Raw genomic sequence first — 16,455 nt, forward strand, 5'->3', positions numbered from 1 at the left:
CTGTGGGGCTGTGAGGCAATGGGCAGTAGCGGCCATTGGGCTGAGGCGATGGGCCGTGAGGTGATGGACGGCGGTAGTGGCCGTTGGGCTGTGAAGCGTTGGGCGCGTTTCTCAGGCAACCCCCTGTCGCCCTGTGCAGCTGTGTTTCCCGAGGCATCCTTTTCCTAGAATGTAGCTTGTACATAGCTTTTGGAATAACCACCACCGGTTTTTTATAAGGGGAAAGTCTCTCCGGGGCGCCGCCCGCCGGTACCAGCTCTTTGCGTAACTTCTTGTACGAGGAGGGAGACAAGTTATTTTACTAGCACCTTGTGGAGTGTTTCCGTGTTTTGTGACGATGTAATTTATTAATGTTTGTAGCTTTTTATATTTGTACATTTCTTATGGGCTTTGTTTATATACACACATTACCGGGGTGCGGCGCCTGCGGGGAACCAGAGCCACCTGCGGCCGTGGGCGAGGGCCGGGAGGGCCGCGCCGGCCTGGGCGTCGCGCCGGCTTTTTTTATTATGATTATTATTATTAGTATTATTATTTTTTCGCGACATGTACATTTCTAACAAAGTTTATCGTGGCTATCTATCTATGACGGTGTTTTATTTACCGATTCATATCAAATGCTCTTGTATCGAGTTCACGAAATCTAAGTAAACCTAGAGCAAAGTTTAAAAAAAGAAAAAAAAAGAAAAAAAAAAGAAAGCAAAGTAAACTATTTCAGGTTTTGTACACAACCGCCTGGGCCTGGACTTTTTGTGGGGTCGGGGCGGTGCGGTGCTGGTTGGGGGGCAGAGGCAGCCGTGGGGTCCCTTGTGGCGGGTGGGATGAGTGGGCAGGGACCCACAGCAGGCAGAGGAGGGCAACCAGCCCAGCGCGGTGGGTGGAGGGTTCCCCTGCCCCTTAGCAAGCACACCACGGCGTGCTAAGCCAGCGCCCCATCTGCTACCCAAAACCCTTACCAAGACCTCTCCTTGCTGTAGGACCACAGGAAGCCCTGGCTAATTTGGCACAGCTTTGGGTGTCCTGGTAAGACACCCCATGGTCCACCCAGACATGTCTCCACTCTGGTGAGACCCCACCCAGAATCCTGCATCCAGCTCTGCAGCCCCCAACATAGGAAAGACATGGACCTGTTGGAGTGGGTCCAGAGGAGGCCACAAAGATGCTCTGAGGGCTGGAGCACCTCTGCTATGAGGACAGGCTGGGAGAGGTGGGGCTGTTCAGCCTGGGGGAGAGAATGCACCAGGGAGACCTTAGAGCCCCTTCCAGTGCCTAAAGGGGCTCCAGGAAAGCTGGGGAGGGACTTTTTACAAGGGCATGGAGTGATAGGACAAGGGGGAATGGGTTCAAACTGGAAGAAGGTGGATTTAGATTAAATATTAGGAAGGAGTTTTTCACTGTGAGGGTGGTGAGCCCCTGGCGCAGGTTGCCCCGAGAAGCTGTGGCTGCCCCATCCCTGGAGGTGTTCAAGGCCAGGTTGGACGGGGCTTGGAACAGCCTGGTCTGGTGGGAGGTGTCCCTGCCCATGGCAGGGGGGTTGGAACTGTGTGGTCTTATGGGTCCCTTCCAACCCAAACCATTATATGATTCTGTCTGTCCACAAGGGATGCTCTCATCATCCACCTTCCCTGGCCAAGCAAACACACTGGTTTCCCTCTGCTTCCTCCCTCCATCTTGGAGGTCACCAGGTGCTACAGGCTTTCCCCTTCTTTTCACTCACTGAAACGTCAGATATATCACCATTTACTTCAAGCCATTTCTCCAGATTGACCCTCCTGTCCCTGGGGCCATTGTCCACATGCTCCTTGGTTACCCATAGATGTGTGCAACCGCTGCTGTTCCTGCAATTCTCTTCCCTAACGCAGGGCCGGTCACATTGCCCACACCTGGGCTGCTACCTACCTCTTGGCCACACTGTGCCGGCAGTGATGGGAGCCAACTACGGCTCATTACCCCTTCCAACAGCCCCAGCAGGCTCGAGGTTAGTGTTGCAGAGTCCTCTACCTAGAGGTAAGCATGATGTGGCCTCAAACCCCAGTCATGTTGTATTTGGCTGCTAGATGACAATGACATGATGGGACAATGTGGAACTTTTCACTGGCCACAGCTCTTCAAACAGGTTGCCTTTTGATGAAGCTTCATTGTAAGTAATACCTCAAGAAAGACAGAAGGCCAGGCGCTCTGTTGAGGGATTGCTTCCTCTTTTGGGAGGCTTTGCCCCTGCAATATTGGCACTGTGTGTCTGTCCTGGTGTCAGTGACACACAGCGAGCAAACGCAAAGGCCATGTGTGTGCAGGAGAGGTGGTTGCCTGATAACTACGTGCAGTATGAGGCATTGCAAAACCTGTCCCAGTTAGATGATGTCAGCTTTCAAACAAGGCAGGCAGCAGTGACACGTGGTCAGTGCATGAAGACGGTGTTTCCCAGGGGAAGGCTCTGAGAACCCACGTGGATTGAGGGATCTGAAGGAAGGCTGAGAAGTTGCTTTCAACCAAGTATATACAGGAATGTTCCTGTGGGGTACAGGGCACCAGGCACTGGGTGGACATACCAAAAGAGGCAGCAGTTTGGTCCTCTCTCACTGCCATCCAGCAGAGAACTTAGTCAAATGTTGCCCGTTAGCTCCTTACAAAGTCGTAGGCAAAACCACTAGTGCTTCTGATAGATGGTGCTTCCCACTAAGCAAGCTCCCAGTCCCACCTAGGTTCCATCTTTCCCCTCCATGAGTGGGGGAACCACTGCCAGCAGGGATGTGTCTTGCCTGCATCCCCTGTGTGCATCCCCACCCCCCCACACCTTCCCACTGCTGCCTGCATGTTCCCAACAAGCGTCTTGTGTTGGCTCACCAAGCTGGTGAGAAGCTCACCTAGAGCCAAAAAAGGCAGTGTTTCATTTTCCTCTTGGAAGGGTGTTTTGGCTCTGGGCAATCTCCATCTCCAACAACTGCTCGAGCAGGTTGGTGCCTTCATGATCAGGAGTACAATGTTGGCTGGCTGTAAACTCGTGCCTTGGCTTGGCCCCTTGTGTCACCGCAGCTGTGTGACCACCTTCTTTAAGACCACATTAGAGTGTGTGCAGCGAAGCAGTTTCTTTGGTACGCACCACCTTCCCATGTATGTGTTCCTGACACTGTTATGTGTTAGAGAGAAGGCTTTAAGGTCCATCAGGGATGGTCAGTGATCTCTTACATACAGAGAATCTTATCTACAGAGCCCAAAAGAACGGGCGACTGACCTGAAACGTGTGGCGCAGGCCTGGTTTTGTGGCTGAGTTCTCTGAAGACCCACTTCAAAGTGGTCCGGGTGTGATGTTCCCTCATGGCTATTGATAGAGAAACCACTGTGCCTGCAGCTGCTGGGGGTTTGGCTCTTCTCACATTCCCGTCCAGCATCCCGCAGCGCTCAGACTTCATGAGACAAGACAAACCCTGCCAAACGTTCAACAGCTGTAAACACATGCCAACCGTGTTCCCTTCACAAACGATAGACGAGAGAGTCATGGTGCTGCGCTGCTCGCTTTGGTAGGTGTCCTGGTTTGAGGTCAAACAGAACCAGTTTTGTTCAGTAACTTCGCTTCTGAGCTGGGCCTCTTCTAACTGCTGAAATTAACAGCACATTGTGCCAACAGTGTTCGCTCTCAGAGTGATCAGACCGATGTTTATAGCTGATGCCCAGGCATGGTGTGCAGAGAGGCTCCTGCTTATACTCACTGCTGTAACACCCAAAGAGCAGCTCCCTTGGTTATGTGCCCCGTTGGAGGGTCGGAAGTGGAAAAGCACAGTGGGGTCCCACCTGCGGGGAGGAGTGGACAGGACAGGTGACCCCAAACTGACCTACAGGGTATTCCATCCCATCTGCCTCACACTCAGTATGAAAGCTGAGGGATCAAAGGGTTCAGCTCTCTCTTTCTTCAATGGCTGCATCCGAGGAGGACTCTGTTCATCTGCCTTTGATCCCAACCCTCAATCCAGATCCGGAATCCACTTCTGATCCAGTCTGGGACTTCCCCAGTGCCAGCCAGTGACGTGATCGTGCTCCTGGGAGCTCGATACAGTTTTGTGCATTTTTCATTATTTTCTTTTTATTTGGTTATTAATATTTCATTAAAGTACTTCAGTTCCTTCAGAACTTATAAGTCTCTTTTTCCCTCCTGTGCCTCTCTCTTTGAAGAGGGGTAGCCTCTGCGGGTCCCATCTGGGGTGCCCCACGTCCCCGGTGACCAGTTCAGCATAAACCACAACAGTAGGCTACGCCAGGGCAGCATCCTGCACATGGGCATAGCTCATATTGCCCCTCTGGCTTCCCACTGACCGGACATCCCCCAGCGCTGGTGAGAGTTTTGGGGTTGGTCTTGCCATGTGTCCTCACAGAGACATTTTGGACTGGAGGGAAGGTCTGTCTGGTGGTAATAGCGGACGTTCACCAGTTGGGGGAGTTCACAGTTCAGAAACAACCACCGCCTATAAACCGGTCCCTGCTGTAACAAACCGCCCGGCGCCACCGAGGCTTGGTGACACCTACAGCCCTTGTTTACCGGGTTTCTTGCGGTGTGGCTGAGGATGCCTCATTCCACTGCGCATCCACCCGCAGCCCGGGGGGGCCCTGCAAGGCTCTGGTTCACTCCGTGCTGAAAACACCCTCGGAAAGAAGCAGTGACGGAGCATAGCTGCTACAGCCCAAAGGAGACCGTGCACCGGCAAACCTGTATGGAGATGCAGCTCTCATCCACTGACAAGAGGTGTCAGTTGCTGCTCCGGCTCCCCTTTGCAGTAGCCCGGGGCTGGCATGGGACGACACAGTGCAGAACCGGACTGCCCATGTCCCTGAGGTTCAGCCAGGAGCATCCTAACTTTTGCAAAGACCCCTTTGGGTGCCTTTAGAAAGCACGGAGAGGAGAGCCAAAGGGCTTCATCTTCACTGAGAACTCGAGCTGGCCTCATTTGCCAGCAGAGAGGCTTTTCCGGCAACATGGGCCCAGGGCTGTCCACAGGCAGCCCCTGGGCTTGCCTGCTGAGGGACCTTGGCCAGCCTGGCCTGCCTTCTGGCCTGGGGTGCCACATGCACCTCTAGATGGCAGCAAGATGGGCAACCGATATTGTTGGACAGTGTGGTTTCCTGTGGCCATCAGAAGTTTGGACAGTGTCTTCACACTTTCCAAAGCATTAAGAAAAGACATGGACCTGTTGGAGTGGGTCCAGAGGAGACCACGAAGATGCTGCGAGGGCTGGAGCCCCTCTGCTATGAGGACAGGTTGAGAGAGTTGGGGGTGTTCAGCCTGGAGAAGAGAAGACTCCAGGGAGACTTTATTGCGGCCTTCCAGTATCTAAAGGGGCTCCAGGAGAGCTGGGGAGGAACTTTTTAGAAGGGCATAGAGTGATAGGACGAGGAGGAATGGCTTCAAACTGGAAGAGGGGAGATTTAGATTAGATATCAGGACAACATTTTTCACTGTGAAGGTGGTGAGCCCCTGGTGCAGGTTGCCCTGAGAAGCTGTGGCTGCCCCATCCCTGGAGGTGTTCAAGGCCAGATTGGACGGGACTTGGAGCAGCCTGGTCTGGTGGGAGGTATCCCTGCCCATGGCAGGGGTCTGGAACTCAGTGATCTTCAAGGTCCCTTCCAACATAAACCATTCTGTGATTCTATGATTTCTAACCCTTCCTTACCCATAGCCAGTTGTAAGGTTTGAGGCCAGTGCTGCAAACGTCCTTCACAAGCCGCGTCTCGGCTAATTCCACAATGACTTTTCAGAAAGGACTGCTTTGCTGGCCACTAGGGTTCCTAGGGGCTTCTTGCCCCTTCTCTGGTTTATCATGGCTTTGTCAGTCTTCTCCCTTGGAAGAACATGCAGTGGCTCATGATTCTGCCCAGTCATTCCAGATCTCTTGCCTGTTTCCTCAATTGTTGCTTCCTTTGCCTGCACGGATTTTGCCCTTCCTCTGTGCCCCCAAACAGTCCGTGTCTTTCAGTCATATGCTTCTGCACCAGCTGACGGGGTGCGTAGCCAAATCCTGGCGTTCCCTGCGCCTGGTTGGTAGAAGCGTAATAGTGGCTTTGTCTCTACAGATGGGCTGCTGACCCCATGCAGTTAACACCATTTCCAGGCAGTTCCTCTGCCCCTTCTTGGACAACCTCCAGAGGACTCTGCATTTGACAAGTTCCTATCCTATGCAAATGTAATGTAAAAACTAGAGCATAGACAGGAAAATGGGGGGGAGGGGGGCAGCCCAGCTTACCCTCTGGCTGGCTCGGTGCTTCCCATCAACACAGCGGCCTCGCGCTGATGATGGAGACCAAGGTCACCTGGCGCAGGTCCCATCTCTCTCCAGCTCCTCAGTGGGGCTCTCCAGCAGGCCTCAGTGAAAGCTATTTGGGTGCCAGTGAGATAGAAAAGTCACTGCTTTCCCCCCCCGCCCCTCCTTACAATACCTCCCACCAAAAATACAGCCTGTGCAGTCGCGGTGGGCGCATGATGCCTCCAGCAGCCCCCAGACTGGCGCAGCCCCCTCTGCCTTGCCGCTCTGCTTGGCGGGTGCTGCCCCAAACCTCCATGCCAAGACAGGCTCAGCAGAGACCCTTCTGCCTCCCGCCTGCCCTGCTCCACTCCACACCCAGCAGGGGTGCGCTGTGCCTTCCCCACGGGCATTCCCAGGGGCCACAGAGTGTTCCATGTTTACTCCTGCTACATTGGCTGAGGGCATCTAACATCCCCAGGTACTCTTGCTGCGCGTAGTGGGTGCCATATCCGGCACTGTTGCAGATGCAGGTAAAATACTTCTTAATTCTTTCTTATTTTTTTAATTTTTCACCAGTGTGGAGCTACCTGCAGGAGTGAGTGCACCTTACATTTTACTTCTACTGGCAACTGGAAATTGATAAATCTACTCCTCAATAAACAAAGGATGCCATTGCCAGGGAGGTAATTCTGTACACGTGTGTGCAGCGAGACCCTTGGCTGCTCTTAGTAAACTAACAACATTTGGGTTTCTACTATTTCTATCTTTAAACTGACAAGAATCATTCATAAATGGACATTTGGCGTAGCCCCACGTTCATCCCACGGACCCTGCGTTCATCTTTCATCCCTGATCGGGGCAGACTGGGGCTGCACTGCCGAGAGCATGTTTTGTTCCTTAAAACAGTGGCACGGTGCCATCTTGCTCTACAACCACTGTTCTTTCCATTAACATCTGACATGGATCTGTAGTACCCACCCCACAGAACTCACAGCATTTGCGTAAACAGTTTTGAAGTTGTTCTCTGTATATCGTGAGAGAAAGTCTGCTTCTCCTCTTTGCTTAAAAGTGTAATAATTATAATTAATTAGATTTCCTTCTGTTTCCAGTCTGCTGGGAAGATGCACTTTGAGGCCCATTTTTAGGTCACTCTTCTGTCAAACTTTACATACTTCTTTCCCTCAGCTAACTGTATTTACTAAACATTTAGCTCCATGGTGCGCTTCTCGGAGAAAGGCACGTAAGAGCCTAGAGCTGCCAGCCAGGGCTCGGCTCACTCCTTGGCTCGCCCCTTTGCACACTGGTAGGCGTTTGCGGACCATGTGCAGACTATGAGTCCTCCTCTCACCTTCAACTTCGTCAAATTAATAATTAGCAGCCACCTAAGTGACAAGGAGACACATCTTAAAAGGCTCTATGTTTACCCTACTCCTTCATTCACTGTTTAAAAAGCTTTCTTTGGCAGTCCAAGGGTAAACCCGATGCAGCCTGAGGTTACCAGGCATCTTTTGATTGAGCTCCTCATGCTGGTCTGCACATGAGCCTCGTGCCCGTAGCGGTGTCCATCACTTGTTTCTCTCCATTAGGTGGGAGAGGGCAGTGGGCACCACAGGCAGGACCCCTGCTGTGACCACGGCTCTTTCACAGAACGTTGCGTTGTGGTCACACAAAACCTGCTGTGGCTTCCCAAAGACTCTGCGCTTGTGCTGCAGAACTCTGTGAGGACCCCGCGGGGTGTGCAGGGCCTGTTAATGGTGATGGTTCAATCAGGAAGGCAGAACAAAGTCTGCATGTTGGTTTCTTAAACGTAACCAGAGGACAAGAGGTAACGGGCACAAACTTGACCATAGAAAGTTCCATCTTAACATGAGGAGGAAGTTCTCTGAGGGTGGCAGAGCAGTGGCACAGGCTGCCCAGAGAGGTGGGGGAGTCTCCCACTCTGGAGCCATTCCAAACCCGCCTGGATGCCGTCCTGTGCAACTGCTGTAGGTGCCCCTGCTCTGGCAGAGAGGTGGGACTAGATGATCTCCAGAGGGCCCTGACCAGTCTGTGATTCTGTGGTTCTGTGACTTTTAGCACAGGGCCATTTGTGTAGTCCCTGCCACACATCTTCATTCTTGGTCCACTCTACACTCCAGGGACCATCTGCCTCAGAGAGGAGTTATTTCCCCTGCATTTGTGGTGTGGAACAAACAGCCCTTTCCTACAGCTGGATCCCTCTTTAATGTGGTACTATTCACAGACATACTGAGAAGTCCCTGACCTCCCAAATTCCTTTCCTTCCTTCCTTCCTTCTCTGCCCTTTTTCTTTCTTTCGGAGCACCGTGATGTACCTCCAGCCCCAGCAGCCCGACACTCCCCCTCGTTTGCTGGCAGGCCGACTAAACAAGATGCTGCTGTGTCGGAACATCTTGCGGAACTTCTCAAAGCAGAAGGTGCAGCACTACACAGCGTATGGAGGTGAAACACTTCGTGCAAGTGAGGTGCACCACTGCAGTGGAGTGGGCAAAGAACACAAGGAGGGCTCCTCATGCAAGGGATTTCTCCAGGCTTTGCCTTGGTGAATTGACAATAATAATTTAACTGGTTTCCCCTTGGGCACCGCAGGATCCTTTTTAACCTGGGTGTGTCGGTGGCCTTAACATGCCAGGATAATGTCATCCAGTGATGCATGAGCAGAATGCTCAAGAGGTCCTTAACACAACAATGAAAAAGATGGTATATCAATGTCATGGGAGCCATTAGATGGATTAAGTGCCTCTCTCTCTCTCTCTGCGCACAGCCAGGGAGGGCTTTCTTCTAATTGCACCTGATAAGCTCATAGGTAAACCACTCAACACATAGTGGCATCATTTTTCTTACTGTACCTCCAGTTTACAAGTCTGAGATCAGTAATTACTTTGCTCTCTTGAGCAAGCCGTATCCTGAGGAATTGCAGCTGGATTAAGAGACTGCTGCCTAGCCATAACCTGTGGTGAAGAGAAGGAGAAAATGCTGGATGGAGCAGCTCAGCTTTGACGCAGTGCCGTAGCCATCTGATGGCCCCAACCAACCTTGCAGGCTTGCAGGGCCACCCTCTCTCGCTCAGGTCCGGGGAGCCACGTCCCTCCCCAGGCGCTGTGCATCCCCTTGGCCACCCTCAAGCCGGCTCCGGTGAGTGCCGACGGGAGGAGAAGAGTGGGAGGATGCTGCTGTGCTGCCCGGCTGGGGCGGAAAGCTGGATGATGCTCCCAGGTTGGCCAGCAGCTTGCGGTGGAAGTTCAGGGGAATCGCTTCTGCCTGTTTTGCTGGTAAATAAGCTTTCTTTTTTCCCATTCCCTTGGCTAGACAGCCGAACAGCTGAGGCCCATGAGCTACTTAGGTGGTTCTAATCTTGCTGGTAATGCCTGATGTGGTTCTTACTGCAGTGCCCAGTGCACCACATCTGTACAGCCCTACACCCATCTGTCACGCATCTTCACTGTGAAGGCTGGATGACCACCAGCCCGCTTTATCCAGACTCCTCGCATGTGCTGGCGGCAGAAACTCTCCTCCACTGGCCATTTTTTTCACTTTCTCTGCTGAACTCAGCAGTTCCAGCCACATAGCCACTTCATTTTATTGCTGTCATAAAATATATTTGGTGGGTTGGTTTGGAAAACAAACACCTCCACAGAATATGGAATATCAGATACCTTAGTCCAGAGGAGGTAGAAAGGGAAGAAGGAGTGAATGTTTCCTAGCAGCATTTATGTATAAATTTATTGGAGCAGCCCGTAAAATAGGACATAGAACAAGTTATACAATAAAAAAGCGCACTAATACTGTATGGTTTACGTGTCCCTTGCCCAAGGTTAAAGACTGTAACAGCTCCTTTCAACATACTTTCTTAATTCAAGCTCACCAGCCTCGTTACTTTGCCTCAAAATGTGCAAACCTTTAACTTCTCTCAAGGGATAACTTGAAACTGGCTCTCAGAATGAAATATTAATTAGAGTAAAGTATCTCACCGTACGCCCCGTCACTGTGTGGCCTCTGGGAAGCCAGAGGAAGGCAGACACGCTCCAGACCTAAAGTGCTCCTTTTGTGTGGGGCTTTTGTTCCCCACATTCCACCCGTTCTGCCCTGTCACAGCGGAGAGCAGCTCCCGGGCCCACTGAAAGAGAACTGTCACAGCTAAGTGTACCTTGGCCGCTAACAAAGAATATAAGCTATTAACAAGCTTGTTATCTCGAGCAGGTTTTACACAAATTGTTCCCCGTCCAGCATTTGGCATAAGCAGCGATGACAACTTTTTGACAGATGCTAGTGAGAAGAGAATAAAGATGCTGTGGCTTCAGACCATCTGCAGGGATTAAACCTTCATCACATGAGGTGACTTTTCTGCTGTTGAGACAAAGGAAACTTTTATTTTCCTCTAGCTAACACACCTCAGTTTCTCTAAGACACTGTTTCATTGCCAGACGCTTTTGCCGCAGCTTGTCTGCCACAGAGTCATTTGAAAACCACTGGAAATTGAGTTTTTGTCCTTCTAACATCCAGGACGATTTAATCCGTGATGCTCGTTAATGTTTTTCTAAATCTCTGGCTGCAATTTTCTGCCTGATGCAGGGCTGTTTTGGGAAGGTTCTGGTTGTGTTTAGGCCATCCAGCACTTACGAAAGCCTGCGCTAGCCATGGATGTCCAAAGAGAAAGTAACTTTGCTGTGTAATGTGTGACCTTAAGAGTCGGAGCTTTTCGTAAGCTTCTGAGCTGTGTGCAATGGGAGAAAAACACACTGTAAATCACCATGAACGTTATGATTCTCTGCTTTCTGCACAATGTCACAAATATGATTTCAGGAACTGAAAGGAACATTTGCTATAAAAAAAAAAAAAAAAGAAAAGATTCATGCTAGAGTTTGTTTGTCCAATATTTAAAACTGATCAGGAAATTAAACGCCTTCAGGCAAAGCAATTAACATCAATTAAGAAACCCTTCTATTTCTTTGCAGCATGTTTTAGCTGGGTACAGTAGCATATGAAGAGGAAACAACATCAGATGGTTTATATGGTGGTTTATCTCATGAAAATGACTCAGTCCTCATGTCTGCAGCTTCTCAAACTGCTGTGGCTTACTCCCCCCACTGCAGTCATATTTCCATTGAGCTCCCGATTATCACTTCGCACTTTCATTCCTTCCAGAGCCCTGCTGAGTATTTTCCAGGTAGGACTGACAATGGGGTGAGCTGCATTCCTATAGATCTCAACTGGTTAGACAGCACAGCCCTGCAGGCCGTAGGATGTGGCGTGGCATGTGTTGTTACTGGCCAGAGCAGATGTCCTGGTTGTGCTACGCTGGATGAAGACTCACCCTTCGTCCTAGTAGCAGCACACACAGCATGATGAGTTCTCCCTCTGACCAGTTTCTCTGCACTTTCCAAGTGTACTTCCAGGGAGAAAAAGCCATGAAAGCGTCCTCTTGGTGCAGGCCAAGCACCCTTCACATGCTAGAGCTGCCCTGGCTCTGCATTTAGTGCTTTCCTCCTGATAAAAATGATCCTTGTCAGAGCCCCAAACTGACTTTTCATAGGACATGATATGAACACAATATGTCTCCTGGAGATGCTGTGGTGGCAAACATTTCTGATGCTTGCTCATGTGTCCGTGGTGGTGTGGGCTGCCTTCTCACCAACTGTCTAAGTCCATACGAATGCCAGGAGAAGCTCCACTCTGAGAGTGGCACATTCAAGCCAAGCAGGCACTCCCCAAAATACTCTTCAGTCTCTCATTGTTGTGAACTATTGACACCACATTGCTGTAGTCACAGTGCTGAGGATTTCCATTAACCTCAATGGGCTTTGGATCAAGGAAGCTGCCAGCCACCAGCTTCTTGCTCTCCAGAGGTCAGCTCAGTTCACCATGCAGAACAGGGAGGATCTCAGGAGTTATCCAGCTGGTGCCACAGTGCTAATGCCATCTATAGTGACTCACACTAACCTAATTCATCCTTGCAATAGAAAAGTTCTTCTTATCAGTTATGGGCCTTACCGCAATACCCAGACCTCTGTGGAGACCACCCATGTGCATTGTAAGGGTCTGGTGCCACCACCCCAGCTGGCTAACCTTCTAACCTGGTAAGGAGAGGGGAGAGATACAAAGCACGCGCATTAAGATCTCACATCATTGATAAAACTCGCATCTTTTAATACATCATTTACAAAAAGGCCACAAAAGTCTTTCCTACCTTTTCTATTATGTTGAGAATGTCAAACCAGCCCTTTCAGAGGGAGGACTGTCACAGGAATGTTACTCCATGTACAGAAGGGAGCTTATAGAATCATAGAAAGTTTGGGATGGAAGCGACCTTAAAGATCATCTAGTTCCAATCCCCCTGCCCTGGGCAGGAACACCTCCCACTAGACCAGGTTGCTCAAAGCCCCATCCAACCTGGCCTTGAACACCTCCACAGATTGCTTGCAAGAAAGAAAAAAAATGAAAAAAAAAAGAGGGAAGATTGCCTGGAAGAAGCAAACAGAATAATATTCACAGAGTTGTCATTTGAAGAATGGAAGGACAAGGTGAGAGGCTGGGCTGGTTATGGGGTAAGACTGGGTGTGTGAGGAGGGGCATAGGTTTTCAGGTCATCAAAGGTAAACGATCCCATTACATACAGTGAAATTACTGGGAATGGAGGGTGTTGGCCCACTGCAAGGTCTGACAAAGAGCTGGGCACCTTCATCAGTTCTTCTGGCAGGGCAGAGCTATTGAGCTATGAACCCAGAGGAGACCAGCGAGACAGGAGGAAGGATGACACTTATGCAAATAATTCTTCCATATCTGAAAATACGGCTCGTTCCTCTGAGTGCGTTCCTTGTTATACAGAATATCAAGTCATCTATAATAATAGCAAATGAGAAAGTAAACCCAAAGTCCTCATTATTTTGGTGTCCAGAGTTAGAAAGAGCAGCCTCTTTGTTTCTGCAGGTTTTGCTTTTACTGTCAAAAGAAACTCACTGTTTGTGTAGTGCTGTTGATACTGTAGTTTTGTACAGCGCTCGCTGCAAAAATCTTCTGCTGATCTTTCAGCAATACATTAAGGAACATTAATAACCAGATGACTGTTGATGAAGACCACAGTTAATCTCCCCCATCCCCTCTGCTTTGGCAAGGCTGGATAACCTGTAACTCACAAGACTAGATGGCAAAAGAGCTGTACCCTTTCTCGGCCACTTCTGACCTCCCTCGTCTATCATTTTTATTCAAGAGCAACACCAACTCAATCACTATGAAACAAGAGCCTCATGAAATATTTTCCTGAGTTTTAACAATCTTGGTTTGCTAAATGAGGAGCAGGGGGAGAAATAAATCTGTAAAACGTGGGCAGCAAGTGGTTTTTTGATTCATGCTTACCTTGCACTAGCCGAAAAGGCTGGTGAAGTGCTAGCGTGCCTCTTTCAGTGTCTGCAACTGGATATCCTTGGACTTTTGGAGGATTTTCAGCCTGGAGAAGAGAAGGCTCCAGGGAGACTTTATTGTGGCCTTCCAGTACCTAAAGGGGGCCTACAGGAGAGCTGGGGAGGGACTTTTTACAAGGGCATGTAGTGATAGGACGAGGGGGAATGGCTTCAAACTGGAAGAGGGGAGATTTAGATTAGATATTAGGAAGAAATTTTTCACTCTGAGGGTGGTGAGCCCCTGGGGCAGGTTGCCCCGAGAAGCTGTGGCTGCCCCATCCCTGGAGGTGTTCAAGGCCAGGTTGGACGGGACTTGGAGCAGCCTGGGCTGGTGGGAGGTGTCCCTGCCCAGGGCAAGGGGTGGAACTGGATGGTCTCCAAGGTCCCTTCCAACCCAAACCATTCTATGATTCTATGACTGTGAGCCTAAAAGCATCTGCTTCCAGTTTTTCTTGGCAGGGTTTTTTTGTCCTGGTAAGGGCAGACTGTGGTGCTGCAATCGCTACCATCAGAGCCACTGCTGGACGTGGACCACAGACCACATCACAACACCACCACGATCACTTTCCTGCTGCTGCACCTCCCCCGAAAGGGTATGCACATTGGTTGTACCTCTATAGCATGTGCTCTTGTGCAGCAGCGTTTTCCAGCAATAGAGGGGAGAAGAGACTGGGAGGGGGTTCAGTATAACTGCACATCATGGAGGAAGAAACCCACAGAAGCTATCATCTTGTCAAAATAACTTCTTGTAGGGTCTATTTAACCCTGTTAAGCAGAGGCCACATGTTCCTACATTGCCATGAAATAGCATGCACTCGCCAGCACAAGGGAAATGTTGCGCAACATAGGGCCCTTTCAGATGGTTGTGCCGCCCCATGCGTACAAGGAGGAACACGATAAATACAATACTAAATGGGCAGAGCTTCAGCCTGAACCCCAGGACCTCACTCCATATGATTTGCATGGTGCTTTCTGGGAAACTCCCACCCAGCCATCACCTTAATTCGTTACCATGCTGCTGGCCGTCCTGCTCCAGCAGCACGTGCAGTGCAATGTCCCTGTAGTGTGTGACACACGCTACCGGGAACACCTCTGCAGGGAAAGCAACAAGAGGTATGTTTGGGATGTTATCAAAAGATCCTCTTCTACCTCATTAGCTGTGCCCAATTCCATGCATGTTAAACACTGCAAATATAGAGAAACTATCCAACCACAACCTCACAAAACTCTGAAACCATTATGTCTTGCAATGTCACCAGGTTAACAAATCGATCCCGAATTTCTTTCTTTAAAATACTTTATTTGCCAGCCATGCACTCTATGCTTCATCGTCCTACATAACCCGATCTCCTTTTAAAACAGAATAACTGAGTTTGAAAGAAAACATGACTTCGAAGATTAAGAGGTGGGATCAGAAGTAAGCCACCTGTCAGACAGGGTAAGAACCCAGGATTTTTTTCTTTGGATTTAACCAGTCATTTAAAATGTAATGATCATATGTTTTAGTGTTCTTGTTTTAGTGTTCTCTATATGGTCTAATTTTAGAGTATTTGTACAAAATAGAAGAGTGCCTCACACTTAAAGCTTTTTTCTCCAGCTATTATCTTCTTCGCTGAACTAGCCAATAATGACAAGGAACCAGACTCTATTATAGTTATTTCTTGTCAGCAGCAATTTATTTTTATAGAGAAGTCAAGGGAGATTTCTCTCTGAAAACTGCCTCCACTCTGGCCCTAAATGATTGGTAACTGTTTGGCCAGGTGAGGTGCTTCACACACCCACCTCTGTCCTGGGAAGTCACATTCATCCCGCTATGTGTGCACAGCATAGCTTCACGTAGGCATAAATAATAAATAAATAGACCATTCTGTGCCTGCAGCCCTCATATACTGGCATCTTTCTCTATTTCCACGTTGTGCTGGGTGAGATAAGCTTTGGCCCAAGTCCCTTTCCTGAGGCGCACCCTGGCTCGGGTGCCAGATCCAAGCGAGGAGAGCAGAAGCCCCAGCAGCATCTCCCACAGCCTGTGCAGAGCTTCTGCCTGGCTGCAGCCCTAAGAGGGCGGCAGGGACAGAAATAATTTATTGTCTATGTGGAGATTCCAACCAAGAGAAGGGTCGTTGATGCTGCTAGGTAAATGTTTGCTGTTTCTTGGAGCATTGTTATTGCCAGCATCCCATGAACAGGCAGTGAACTCTTTGTACCAAAGGCAGACTGGCAGGACACAGTATTTAAGAGGCATTTCTCTTTTAAAAATGTGCTTAGTTTTGCTATGAGCCAACGTGCTTATGGCTGATGGACCCACGTGCCCTTTGGCTGCAGCCCTTCTGCATGGCCCCACAGTGGGTGTCCCGAGCTCAGACCTACCTACAGATTTACAAGACGCATTACACCGCTTCTTCAACATTATTTTCCATAATGAGTGACTAGGACAAGAAATCTAGAATAACTGGGGGAGTTTATCCAGAAAGACATTGCTTTTACCTTAGCTATATTCCTTTTATGTATTTTTTTTCTATATGTATATATGTATTTATATATGTGAAAAACAAACTAACCTTAGACATAACAATAGCTAAAAGCCATACTTCAAATTGTTATTCATTGTTATTGCTATTAAGCGGCTGTTATTCATAACATAGCCCTGCAGTACTTTGGATCTTAATCTCCTTTTGTGGTATAAAATGGTCCAAACAGCTGCTAAATGGAACAAAAGTGTAATCCATCAGTATCAATTTGAATAAACATAAACATCCCATTTCCTTGCAGACAAACATGGCATGGGCTGAGCAGCTTGCGTGGAGTGTCAG

This window comes from Charadrius vociferus, unplaced genomic scaffold (assembly GCF_000708025.1).
Source record: "Charadrius vociferus isolate BGI_N301 unplaced genomic scaffold, ASM70802v2 scaffold67, whole genome shotgun sequence".
NCBI lineage: Eukaryota > Metazoa > Chordata > Aves > Charadriiformes > Charadriidae > Charadrius > Charadrius vociferus.